Source organism: Acomys russatus, chromosome 4 (genome assembly GCF_903995435.1).
Source record: "Acomys russatus chromosome 4, mAcoRus1.1, whole genome shotgun sequence".
Classification (NCBI taxonomy): Eukaryota; Metazoa; Chordata; class Mammalia; order Rodentia; family Muridae; genus Acomys; species Acomys russatus.
The window spans coordinates 56068551-56081907 of NC_067140.1; the positions used below are offsets into that span (position 1 = coordinate 56068551).

Consider the following 13357-nt stretch of genomic DNA (forward strand, 5'->3'; position numbering starts at 1 on the left):
AAATTGCAGGCAGATTGGATAATTTATCAAAATAGAGAGTTTTTATTTGTGGTTTGTTTCTTATTAACATACATGTCTATGAATTCATGATTAATTATGGAAAAGAGGGAAAAACTAAAGTAACTGAAATAGTTTATCCAATTAAGGCATAAGATGTACTCAAAAGCTGAATTTACTGGCCTAAGATAATTTTAACCCATAAGTTGCCCAAATAAAATAGAATTAGAAGATTATTATCTATGAAAATATGCTAATGTGGCCGGGCGGTGGTGGTGCATGCCTTTAATCCTAGCACTTGGGAGGCAGAAGCAGTAGGATCGTTGTGAGTTCAAGGCCAGCGTAGTCTACAAAAGTGAGTCCAGGACAATCAAAGCTACACAGAGAAACCCTGTCTTGAAAAACAAGAAAGAAAAGAAAATATGCTAATGTATTTTATAAATATAAATTCATTCTATATAACTGAACCTTTGTGTAAAAAAAGCAAAAGCTCCCAAACTTGGAATAATTCTAATACCAAGCAATTCAGGTAAGAGGTACTCCATTTCTGTATATTTTATATTATATGCTGATACTTCATTTCAGTACTCTGTATGTACAGATACATAGTGCTGAGGAATATTCACTATAAAAGTGTGTGTATACATACATACACATGTGTATGTGTTTACATACACTTTCATTTTTAACTTTTTTTTTTGGCGGGGGTGGGGGTGGGTCAAGGTTTGAGTGTATAGCCTAGCTTGCTTAGAACTTTCTATTTTTAGGCCAGGTTGGGCCCAATCTCAGGATCCTTTTATATCCTCCTCCCAGCTACTGGGATTACAGATGGGCACCTGTAGTTGGCTCTCTTTTTATTCTTTTTATTTTTACTCATTTTTTGGGGGGGAGGGGAGGGTTGTTTGCTTTTTAAAGTTTTTTGTTTGTTTTTCTTTTTTTAATTTATTTTTATTTTATGTGTATTGGTGTTTTGCCCTCATGTCTGTCTGTGTGAGGGTGTCTGATCTTGGAGTTACAGACAGTTGTGAGCTGGGTGAGTTATGGGTGCTGGGAATTAGACCCGAGTCCTTTGGAAGAGCAGTAAGTATTCTTAACCACTGAGCCATCTCTCCAGCCCTTTGTTTGTTTGTTTTGAGAAAGGATCTTAGAATGTAGCCCTGGCTAGTCAGGAACTTGCTATGTTGACAAGACTGCCTTTGAACTGACAGATGTGCCTGCCTCTACTTCTTTGAGTTCTTTTATTAAAGATGTGCACCACCATGCCTGACTTAAAGATTATTTTTATATGTGTCTGTCTGTATCTGAATGCTGTACATGTATGTGGTTACCTGTGAAGGCTAGAAGATAGGTCCCCTGAGCTGGAGTTATAGGTATTTTTGAGAGATATGGTGTGGGTTTTCTGAAAGAGCAAGTGCTTTTAACCACTGAACCATGTCTCCAGCCACCCAGATTCCTTTGTTGTTGTTGTTGTTGTTGTTTGAGGAAGCGTAGCCCTGGCTGTCCTGGATCTCTATGTAGACCAGATCAGCCTCAAACACACACATCTGTGTAAATGTTTATTAGGAAGATTCTCAGCTGGGCAGTAGGGGCGCACGCCTTAATCTCAGTACTTGGGAGTCAGAGGCAGGTGATTTCTGAGTTCGAGGCCAGCCTGGTTTACAGAGCAAGTTCCAGGACAGCCAGGGCTACACAGAGACCCTCACTCAAAAAACCAAAAAAGAAAGAAAGAAAGATTGATTGAGCTACATCAAAGATGTAGAGTGCCTACTTAGCATGTTCAAAGTTCTGAGAAATATCTAATGCTGCCCTTCTTTCCAAATAAATCTGTAACATTTTAAGGTATGCACTTCTGAGTAGCATGATGAAATTCTGTTGTTGTCCTGTTTTTTCCTGCATGGGATTTTCATCCCAGTGTCCAGGATATCCATGCTGTGCCCACTAGTCACTTAGTAGCCTTCTCAAAGAAGAAAGGGAACTCTGGAAATATTGTAGTTGTTGCATTTGGTTAATTTTTATATGTTATGCTATTGGCCCAGTGCCTATGTTATTTACTTCATGTGTCTCACCACATAGGTATTTTGTTTTCACTTTATTCACCTTTATTATAGTGTATTGTTATAATTTTATTGTAAAATTAGTTTCTGTTTTTAATCTATTATACCTAATTTATGAATTGAAATGTATCTTTATTACCTGTGTACAGAAAGTACATACAGGGATTGCAAACCTTTTTTGTGGATACTTTAGCTGTATTTTAGGTCCTTGGATGCACCTCTTTTGGTAGAGTGCCTGCCTACAGTAGGCCATGCCATAGGTTTGATTTCCAACACCCCATGAAAACTGCTCCTGGTGGCACATGCTTGTAATCCTAGCATTTGGGAAGGGAAGGAAGAAAAAAAGATCAGAAGTTCAAGATCATTCTCACATTTATATCAAATTTGAGGTCAGTGCAAAAGAAACGAGGCCTTGCTTTAGGAAAAATTGCTTGCTGGGCATGGTGGTACACACCTTTAATTTCAGCACTTGGGAGGCAGAGGCAGGTGTAGCACTGTGAGTTTGAGGCCAGCCTGGTCTACAAAGTGAGTCCAGGACAGCCAAGGCTACACCTTATATCAGAACCCCACCCCCTGCCCCCTGCCAAAAAAAAAGGGGGGGGGGGAGAAGAAAAATTGCTTTAAGCTCTCTTGCATGCTCTCCTCCTCACCGCCACCCCCTCCCTGCCTAGCTGCTCTAGCTTGAGCTTCCCACGCTGTATTGTATAGAGCTGTTAAAGGTAGGAGGAGCATTATGATTTCAGTTTTTATTTTTGTGATGACTGTGAGAATTTTTGGCCCTTGCAGTCACTTAAGAGATTATATATATGGGAGAGTCTTTTCTTGGTTATTGTTTTCTTCCTTTGTTCACTTTGTGTACCTGCAAGGTACATTGTTTCAACTAATACAGCCTTATAGCCCCAACTGCCTGCTGATGATCCTATTACCTAGTTGGAGCATTTTTCTAAAATTCGGCATTGTTGGCTCCCAGCTAATTTGGTGAATTTTCATATTGTCTCCACCTCACCCCCTTAAAGACAGGGTTTCTCTGGGTAGTCTTTGCTGGTTTGGAGCTCACTATGTAGACCAAACTGGCCTCAAACTCAGAGATACTCCTGCCCTCTACTTCCCAAGTGCTGAGATTTAAGGTGCACACCACTATGCTAGCCTGGCTTTGCTTTGTCTCTTTATGACTCAGACTGTTGCACCTTCAATCTTCCAATTTTGCCTTGATTTCAAGTAGCCGGTCAGTTTTGCTTTCTTTTGAGACCTATTGTCTCTGTATAGTAGAGGCTGCCCATTCTGCTTTAACATTATGAGTGTTGCTGTTTCAGTATGCCTGACTCCATGTCAGACTCTTAATATTTGCTTATTTATTTTGTATGCACATAGCGTGTATGTGGAAATAAGATAACTTGCACTAATTGGTTCTTTTCTTCTAGCATGTGGGTCCTAGGGATTACCAGACTTGGCACTAAGTGCCTTTACCTGCTGAGCTGTCTTACTGGCTCTAGACATTTAATTTTTAGATGGAAGGCTGATAGCTGCTAGTAATCCACTTAATTTTTCAAGGGTATATACATACACATTTCATTCAAAATTAAAAATCAAAGTCAGAATAATTCTATAATAGCCCCTGATTTTCAGTAGAGGATAAATTCCAAGACTTAGGGATGCCTGAGACTACAGATGGTGCTTAAGCCCATACATCTGCTGTGTTTATCACAGTAAGAGATTAACAGTAATAAAATGCAAAAGTGATAATTTTAAACTTACTAATTACTTATTTCTGTGCCTTGGCTAACCACCACGGAACTGAAATGAGAGAAAAAAAAATTGAGGACAAGGTGGGGTCTTAGTATATCTTGTTTCAGCCATGTATGGTATAGTTCATTTTTACACAACTTTTGTTTTTTGAGACAGGGTTTCTCTGTAAGTCTTGACTGTCCTGGACTCACTTTGGACCCTAACAACTTAAAAAAAAAAAAAAAAAAAGGTTGCTCCTATTTCAGAAACTTAGCCCAGGACACTTTTTTTGATCAGCAACAAGGAGATTCTGATCTCTCTTAAATTCACTAAATTGCTAAACTCATTCACAGAACTCAGGAAATGTTCTATCAGATCTCCTGTCCACTTTGCTCTCCCCAGAGGCTGAACTGACTCAGAGTGCTGATTCTCTAATCAGTGGTGATCTTTTTGGTAGCCTCGCTGATACTGATGCTACTTGGGGGGGGGGGTCCACTATGAAGTCACCTTATTAGCATAAACTTAAATGTGGGCAATATGCTCATGAATAGTGAAAATACTTGTTATTCAGAAAATTTCAAATATATAAGAAGTCCTGTGTCATAACCTTAAACAAAGACCAAATTCTTTATAAGAACACAAACAGACAGACAGACAGACACACACACACACACCCCACATGCATGTCTAGTGCTATGGATTTCCTGGAACTGGAGTTACAGGAAGGTGTGAGCTACAATGTGGGTGCTGAGAATAGAACCCAGGTTCTCTAGAGACGCAGCCAGTGCTCTAACTGCTGAGCTATTTTTCTAGCCCCCCCCCCCTTTTTTTTTTAAAAATAGTATACTGTATAGTTCTAGCTTGGTCCACCTGGCTGGGAGTAAAGGCATGCACCCCTACACCTGGCCTGTTTTTATTGAGACAATTTCATTAGCTCATTGGAGGCTGGATTGGAGCTCCTGATTCTGGTTCTCCTGTTTCTTTCTGTCAAGAACTGTGGTAAGAGATGTTGCACTGCTACTCTTAACTCTTAAAATAATTTTGCAGAGTTTTTGTTTTTGTATTTTTGTTATGTAGCTTTGGTTGGTCAGGGACTCAGATATATCCACCTGCCTGTTTCCTGAGTGCTAGGATTAAAGGCATGTGCCACCATGCCCGACTAATTATAAAGAAGCCCCACCCCGCCCCCACCAAGACAAGGTTTCTTTGAGTAGCCCTGGCTATCCTAGAACTTGATCTGTAGACCAGGCTAGCTTTGAACTCAGAGATCTGCCTGCCTCTGCTTCCAGAGTGTTGAGATTAGATGCATAGGGCACCACACCCAGCTAATTATAGAGGTTTTTTTTTAAACACTAATAATGAAAAATAGTAGTTATTTGCTTTACTCCTATTTCTAGAAGAACTTTAGTGTTTCTCTTAGCTGTTACTTGTTTTTGCCTGTCTTATCACAACTAATGTTAACTACTAGTTTCCTTCCCCCATTGTGTGTGTGTGTGTGTGTGTGTGTGTGTGTGTGTGTGTGTGTGTTGTGTTTATGGATGTGTGGGGATGGGGCCATGCACATACAAGCAAGTGAGACTGGGTTGATGGTTGATTCATTGATCTTATTCATCTAGGCAAGGTCTCTTAGTCAAATCCAGAGCTTGTTAATGTGCCTAGTCTTGCTACCCAGCTGGCTTTGGGGATCCCATCTTTGCCTCCCTAGGGTAAAATTATAGGCTAGTTACCATTCCCATCTGGCATTTTCATGGGTTCTGAGGTTTAAACTTTGGTCTTCATACTTGTAGTCACACTTTAACCACTGAGTGAGCCATCTACCCAGTCCCTAGCAATCAAATTTACATGTATCTTTCCTCCTCTGTCTTTTCCTCTCTCTCTCTTCAATTGTGGGGATTGAAACAGGCTGTTGTTCTACCACTGAGCTATATCCCTAGGCCATGTACTACCTGCTTTATTTTTGGTTATATTGGAAGTGTCCTAGAGACTCGAGGGTTAAGAAAGTGTTCGACCATTGGGCTAACCTCCAACTCCCTCCCCCCCCCCCCCTTTTTTGAGAAAGTTCAACAGTAAGTTGTCAATGCTCTGTAGGCCAGGCAGACCTTGGATTTGTGATGCTTCTGCTTTAACCTCCCACATCGCTAAGACTACAGGCCTCCGGCACCAGGACTTGGTGTGTTCAGGGCATACTAGGCAAATTTTATCACTGAGCATTTATAATTTAAAATTATTTCGCAATACAACATTTTAGCTCATTTTATTTTGCTAAAACAAATACCAGAGACAAGGCAAATTATTTTTGTTTGGGAGACTGAAAATTTAAGTGCATGGAGCCAATATGTGTTTGGCATCTGTGGAAGTGTTCTCGCTACATCATTACATGGTAGAGGGTGTCACATTGTGAGGCAACAAGTGTTCTAGCTTTGATTTCCTTTGTTCTTTTTTGATTTTTTTGAGACAGGGTTCCTCTGTGTAGCCTTTGCTGTCTGGGACTCACTTTGTAAACCAGGCTGCCCTTGAACTCACAGAGATCCTCCTGCCTCTGCCTCCCAAGTGCTGGGATTAAAGGTGTGCGCCACCCCCATCCGGCTCCTTTATTCTTAAAATACTATGAATGCTCTACAGAGGCACTCATCTAATCCTTACCTTACAAAGGCTCCATCTTCTAATGCTATAACATCGCTTTGGGGTTCAGTTTCTAATAGACACCTTTTTGAGGGTCAAATTCAAACTAAACTACTATATACAATATACAGGTCCCATGGTTGTTATTTTTCCTTTATCCTCTCTGTGTAGTGTAGTTAGCAAGGTTTTTGTAAACAGTAGTAGAACACTGGAAAATATAAGCCTTCTCCTTCACACTATACACAATAATTAGTTCAGAAGTGCTCATAGACTGAAGTACGAAAGCTATAAAATAAGCTTGCCTTTAAAGAATTTCACTTAGCCAAGTGTAGTGGTGCAGGCCTTTAATCCCAGTATTCAGGAAGCAGAGGCAGATGGATCTCTGTGAGTTCAAGGCTAGCCTGGTCTACAATGTGAGTCCAGGACAGCTAAGGCTACTCAGAGAAACTCTTTTTTTTTTGTTTTTTGAGAAACTCTGTCTTAAACAAACAAAAAAACTAATTTTGCCTCTGAACACTACGACAGTTTGCATTCTATACATTTTGGTATTTGCTTTGCCTTTTTTTTCCTTCCCGTTTTGTTCTTTGTTTTGTTTTTGAGACAAGGTTTTTCTGTGTAGCCTAGGCTGTCCTGGAACTTGATCTGTAGGCCAGGCTGGCCTCAAACTCAGAGATCTGCTTGCCTTTGCCTACCTAGTGCTGGAATCAAAGGTGCACATCAGCACGCCCACCTCCTTACTAATTTTTATTAGATAAGGTAGTGATGGTAGTAGTGGAGATTGAGTTTAGGCCCTCCCACATGTTTAGCAAATATGCAACCACTAAAGACTATATCCCCCAGCAGATTTTCACTGAGAAAACTGGGCTAAAATATTTTTTCTTTATAATTCTGGAGTTTTGTTCTCTTTATTACTCTTTTTGTTTGCTCAAGACTGGATCTTACTTTAGAGTTCTGGCTGTCCTGGAACTTGCTGTTTAGATTGTAGATTTGCCTCAAAATTCCAGAAATTCTCTGTCTCTGTCTTACGAGTGTTGAGATTTAAAGGCATCTGCCATCGTTCAGGCACACTTGCATGCTCTATCTTACTCTCTTTTCAAAATTGTCTCTGGGATTAATTTTTTTTTTAATTAAAAAAGTATTTTATGTGTATGAGTATTTTTCCTGTACATTTCTGTTGTCTGTATACGCATGCATGCCTGGAACCTCCAGAGGCCAGAAGAGAGCATTGGCTCCCCTGAAGTAGGAGTTACAACAGGTTGCAAACTGGATGTAGGTGCTAGGAATCAAACCTGGCTTCTCTGGAAGAGTAACCAGTGCTTTTAAGAACTGAGTCATCTTTTGGCTCCCCACCCCCCTTTTTTAAAAATATGGGATCAACTCTTATTCATACTGTTTTTGTATTCTGGCCTCAAAATTATTTTCCTTTCTCAACCTCCTTTCTATTTCATCCTTTCTTGACATTACTTTTCTCCCACTCTTGGCTTTTTCTTCCTTTTAGCTGGGTAGTACCAAGTTAAGTGCTTTAGAGCTATGTACCCCCAGCTGTTTTAGTCTCTTCCTTTATTTTGTTCCTTTTTGTGGTACAGGGCCTTTTAAACTTCAGTCTATTTGTCAATTCTTGCTATTTCAATCTCTAAAAGTTCTTTTACAAAAAGTCTTTGCTTGTGCCTGTGTTTTCCTCTAGCTCAGCGGTTCTCAGCCTGTGGGTTGCAACTCCATGGGAGGCATATCAGACACCCTGCATACCAGATATTTGTATTATGATTCATAACAGTAGCAAGATTACAGTTATGGAGTAGCAATGAATAATTTTATGGTTGGTATCACCACAACACAAGGAACTGTATTAAGGATTACAGCATTAGGAAGGTTGAGAACCAGTGTTCTAGCTGTTTGAGTTTCAGGACTGACAAAATAAAGTCTTTCATTCATTTTGAATAGATTTTTGTGTAGGGTTAGGATAGTTAATAGTTACTTGTTCTGACAGCAGTTTAAGGAAGGAAGGACTTACTTTTGGCTCACAGTTTGAGGAGACAGTCTATCATTGTGTGAAAGGCATGGTAGCAGCAGTGTGAAGCAGCTACTCACATTGTCTCTACTGTTAGGAGGTACAGGAAGATGGATACTAGTGCTCTACTGGCTTTTTCTTTTTCGATTTTTATCCAGCCTGGCACCCTAACTCATGGGATTGTGAAGGCCATCATGTTTGGGATGAGTGTTCATTCTCTTCTCAAACCTTTCTGGAAAATAACCTCATAAACACATCAGAAATGTGTTTTTGTGGTGATTCAAAATGATATTAAATTGACAATGAAAATTAACTGTCAGTGATTTCCTTCATAGTTCTCTGTGTGTAGATATCCAGTTTTCCTTGACACTATTTGTTGAGGCGTGTGTGTGTGTGTGTGTGTGTGTGTGTGTGTGTGTGTGTGTGTGTGAGAGAGAGAGAGAGAGAGAGAGAGAGAGAGAGAGAGAGAGAGAGAACGCATGTAAGCGTGTGCTTCTACATGAATCTTTGGATTGTTTTCTAGTTCAGTGAAGAAAGTCATTGGAATTTTGATGGGGCTTGCATTGCATCTGTAGGTAGCTTTCAGAAATTTATCCATTATTCCACAATATTTTTTCCTCAATCCATAAGCATGGAAGCTTTTCCCATCTTTTGTTTTCTTCAATTTCATTACTATATGTCATAGTTTTTATTATAGAAGTCTTTACATCCATGGCTAGGTTTCTTTCTTTCTTTCTTTTTTCTGGAAAAAAAAAATTAAGTCCACAGTAAATGGAATTGTTTTCCTGATTTCTTTCTCAGTATATTTGAAGATAGAAAATCTACTGATCTAAGCTGGATGTGATAGCAGACACCTTTCATTCCAGCATTTGAAAGGAAGAAACAGACCAATCAATCTCTGTGAAGCCAACTTGGACTACATAGTGAGTTCTAGGACAGGTATAGCTAAATAGTAAGAAAAACAACAATAACTAAAAGCAACAATACCTAAGCAGAAAATCTCCTGATCTTTGTAACATGTTTGTTTGTTTCATATCAACACGCAATTTTTTTTTAAAGAATTATTTATTTTTTATTATGTATACAGTATTCTGCCTGCATGTACACCTGCAGGCCAGAAGAGGGCATCTGGTTGTGAGCCACCATGTGGTCGCTAGGAGTTGAACTCAGGACCTTTGGAAGAGCAGCTAGTGCTCTTAACCTCTGAGCCATCTCTCCAGCCTTTCTTAATTGTATCCCTTTTATTTCTTTCTTGTCTTATTCTGGCTGAGATTTCAAACACTATCTTTGAAAAGAATGAGCAGAGTAGTAGACACCTATCTAGTTTTTGATTTTAGAGGAAATGTTTTTACTCACCCCCACCCCACCCCACCCCACTTAGCCCAGGTTCATTGTATGTTGCTTTATTATGTTGAGGTGTTCCTTTTGTTCCTACTTTCTGTAGGTCTTTTTTATGAAAAAATGAACTTATTGTTGAGAATTTTTCTATCTTTGGTTTTTGTTCTGACAATACAGTTTTTCTTTTGTTATAGCCTTGGCTGTCCCTGAACCCTGCCAAGACCAATTGGCTAGCCTCCAATTCACAGGAGATCTTGCCTGCCTCAGCCTGCCAAGTGCTAGGATTAAAGGCGTTTACCACCACGCCTAGCTGGATTTTTACTTCTTTGTATATCAGGGAAATTGGTTTAGTTTCCTGTTTTTGTTATATCCTTATCTAGTTTTGTTATTTTGTTAATCAGGGTAAGTTTGGTTAGTACCACTTCTCTCCTTACTTATTTTATGGACTACTTTGAGGCACTTTGGTTTTTCTTTTTAGGTTTGCTTGAAATCCACAGGCACTCTGTCAGTCTTAGCTTCTTCTGGTCAAGTTAACTTTTATACTGCTTCAGTTTTTGTTTTTTTTTTTTTAACTATAGATTTGTTTGAGTTGGGAGTTTCCTCTTGTAATTTTGTTAGGCTATATGTGTCTAGGAATTTACCCTTTTTTTCTAGATTTTACACTTTCCATGATAATTCCCTAATAATTTTCACAATTTCATTGTTACCCATTTTAATGTTCCCTTTTCATCTCTAATTTTATTAGTTTGAATTTTCTTTTTTGGTTAGTTGGCAAAGGGTTTATTGATTTTTGTTTGTTTTATCTTTTCAAAGGAACAACTGTTTCATCAGTTCTTTTTTAATTCTCATCACCATATCATTATTGCTTCTTGATCTTTATTACTTCTTTTCATCTACTGATTTGAGGGTTTGTCTTGTTATTTTTCTAATTTTTTTGCTTTGTTTTGTTTTTTGTGACAGGGTCTCTGTTTATATAGCCTTGGCTGCTTGAAACTCACTGTGTAGACTAGGCTGGCTTAGAATTTACAGAGATCCATCTGCCTCTCTGATGGAATTAAAAGCATGTACCACCATGCCCTGTTACTATTTTTTAATAATTCTTATTAAGTGTAAACTTGTAACAATAAACTTCCTTCTTAGAACTGCCTTTGTTGTATCTCAAAGATTCAGGTAAGTTGTGTTTTAATTTTTATGTAGTTCTATGAACTTAAAAAGTTTCCTTTGTTTCTTTCTTCAATGACCCTGAAGCATGTATTTATGTTCTATCTCCAGGTATTTGAACAGTTTCTATAGATTCCTCTAATACTGTTATCTATTTTTATTCCATTATAATATGGCAAAATATGAGAAGATATGTATATGGCTTAAAATGTGATCTTTTGAGAAAGTTTCATGTGTATTTCTGAGCTACTAGGTAGAAGTTTCATAAATATCTGTTAGATTCATTTAATCTGTGGTACAGTTTAACTTTGAAGGTCCTTTGTTTTATTTGGATGACATCTTTACTGGTAAGACTACAATATTCAAGTTTTACTCATTATATCTGGGTTTCTTTATATAAATGTTGATTTTATGAAATTTGGTATATAGATCAGTGCATATGTATTTACAGGTGTTAAACCTTGATGAATTGCTAAATCTAGTCTCCTTTTCTTCTTTGTTTTTGAGACAGTCCAGGCTGACCTGGAACTTACCATGTAGTTCAGGATGGCCTGAAATTTCGGGGACAATCCTCCTGCCTAAGTATCTTGAATGCTAGGATTACAAGCATGAACCACCAAACAAAATTTAAGATGACCAATTGTGGTGCTGCATACCTTTATTCTAGTGCTGTGGAGGCAGAGGCAGACAGAGTTCCAGGCCAGTTTGTTCTACATAACAAGTTTCAGGTCATCTAGGGATATATAGATTCTGTCTCAAACAAAACAAGAACAGAATATTTAATATGCTGGGTGGTCCAGCATCATGGAGGCACTTGATGGTAACTAAGTCTGACAGATTAATTTGAATTTGATCCTCAGAACCCACATTGTAAAAGGAAAAGACTGATTCCCTCTAGTTGTCACACACAAACACATAATGAATTTTTTTCTTTTCTTTCTGAGACACAGTTTCTTTGTGTAGCCTTGGCTGTCCTGGGCTTGCGTTGTAGACCAGATTGGCCTCAAACTCACAGAGACCTGCCTGCCTCTGCCTCCCAAGTACTGGGATTAAAGGCCTATGCCACTACACTCAGCTGACGATTTTTTAAAAAAATGTTTTTCATGCCATAAAGTCTGACTACTTAAAGTATACAGTGGAAGCTGGGAATGTAGTTCAGTGGGCAGTATGCTCCACTAGTATGCATTGAGCCTTGGGTTCATCCCTTTTATTGGTGATGAATGCCTGCAATTAGCCCATCAATAGGGATGTGGAGGCAGGAGGATCTGAAGTTTAGATTCTTCCTCAGCCAGTTGAGCAGAGGCTACTAGTGTTCTGTTATCATCTACATTTTAAGCAGAGTGGAAAGTTACTCATTGAAGGCCTTTTAAACAAGTTGTACAGGGGTAAGTAACTACCGTTAACACAGTTGCTTGTGCGTATTTGATATTTTTGGATTTTATAAAGTACATTAAGTTAGTAAGTTCTGAAAAAATTAGTTGTTTCATTGAGATAGAGTTGGAATTGTATTCTGTTTGAGACAGTAAAGTGGATTTGAGTGGCTATAGTACATGGAATTTAGTGTAGGTTAGTGTTTTAAGATGAGCCTAAAAGGCTTCAGGATTGATGCTTACTGGATGTAGAAAAGCATCCCAGAGGCTGGGCATGGTGGCGCACGCCTTTAATCCCAGCACTCAGGAGATAGAGGCAGGAGGATCGATGTGAATTTGAGGCCAGCCTGGTCTACAAAGTGAGTCTAGGCCAAGGCTACACAGAGAAACCCTGTCTCAAAGAAAGAAAGGTCAGGCATTGTGGTAACCAAGTTTGAAGCCAGCCTTGTCTACATAAATGCTATTGTCAGTGATAGATTTTTTTTTTTAAGTTAAAAAATAATTGCTTATTATCCTATTTCAACATATGGTTTGTAACTGAATATGTGTTGTGGGTATATAGTGACTTGTATTCATGTTTAGAAGGGAAAAAAATGAAGATACAGAGATGTAGTGTGAAGATTCATTCTAATTCTACCTGGAGCAGTCTTTGGAATCTTAGGCAATCTAACTGCTTAGTCCTGCCACGTCTCCCAGATCCATATTGATAAAGATTCCTTTATCCTTTAAGCAACAAACTGGGAAGAAATGAAAACTAGTTGTTTATTGCGCCATCCCCCCATATCAATTATACAAAAGTCTTTCTTGATTATTATATGTACTTCCCTTCCCTGCAGCTACTGTTATCCTCCCTCTTCTCCTTTTTGAGATAGTGTCGTAAGTGTCGTATAGCGCTGGCTGGTCTGGAAAACCCTGTGTTTGCTATATATTCAAGGTGCCCCGCCCTGCCCAGGGTCCACCTGCCTGTGCTTCCCAAGTGCTGGCAGCCTGGTTGGCCTTTTTGGAATTATTTTACAGTCACATTTTATTTATGTTGGTATGTTGCTTTGGAGTACTTTAAGTTACAGAGAGTTTTAAAGGAA

The 13357-nt window shown here is 38.9% G+C and overlaps 1 protein-coding gene across 7 annotated transcripts in view; it reads left to right on the forward strand.

The window, feature by feature from the left end:
• The window catches only part of Mga (MAX dimerization protein MGA), an 85984-nt gene that overhangs the window by 23622 nt on the left and 49005 nt on the right, over positions 1-13357 (forward strand). The gene's annotated exons all lie outside the window — the stretch shown is intronic.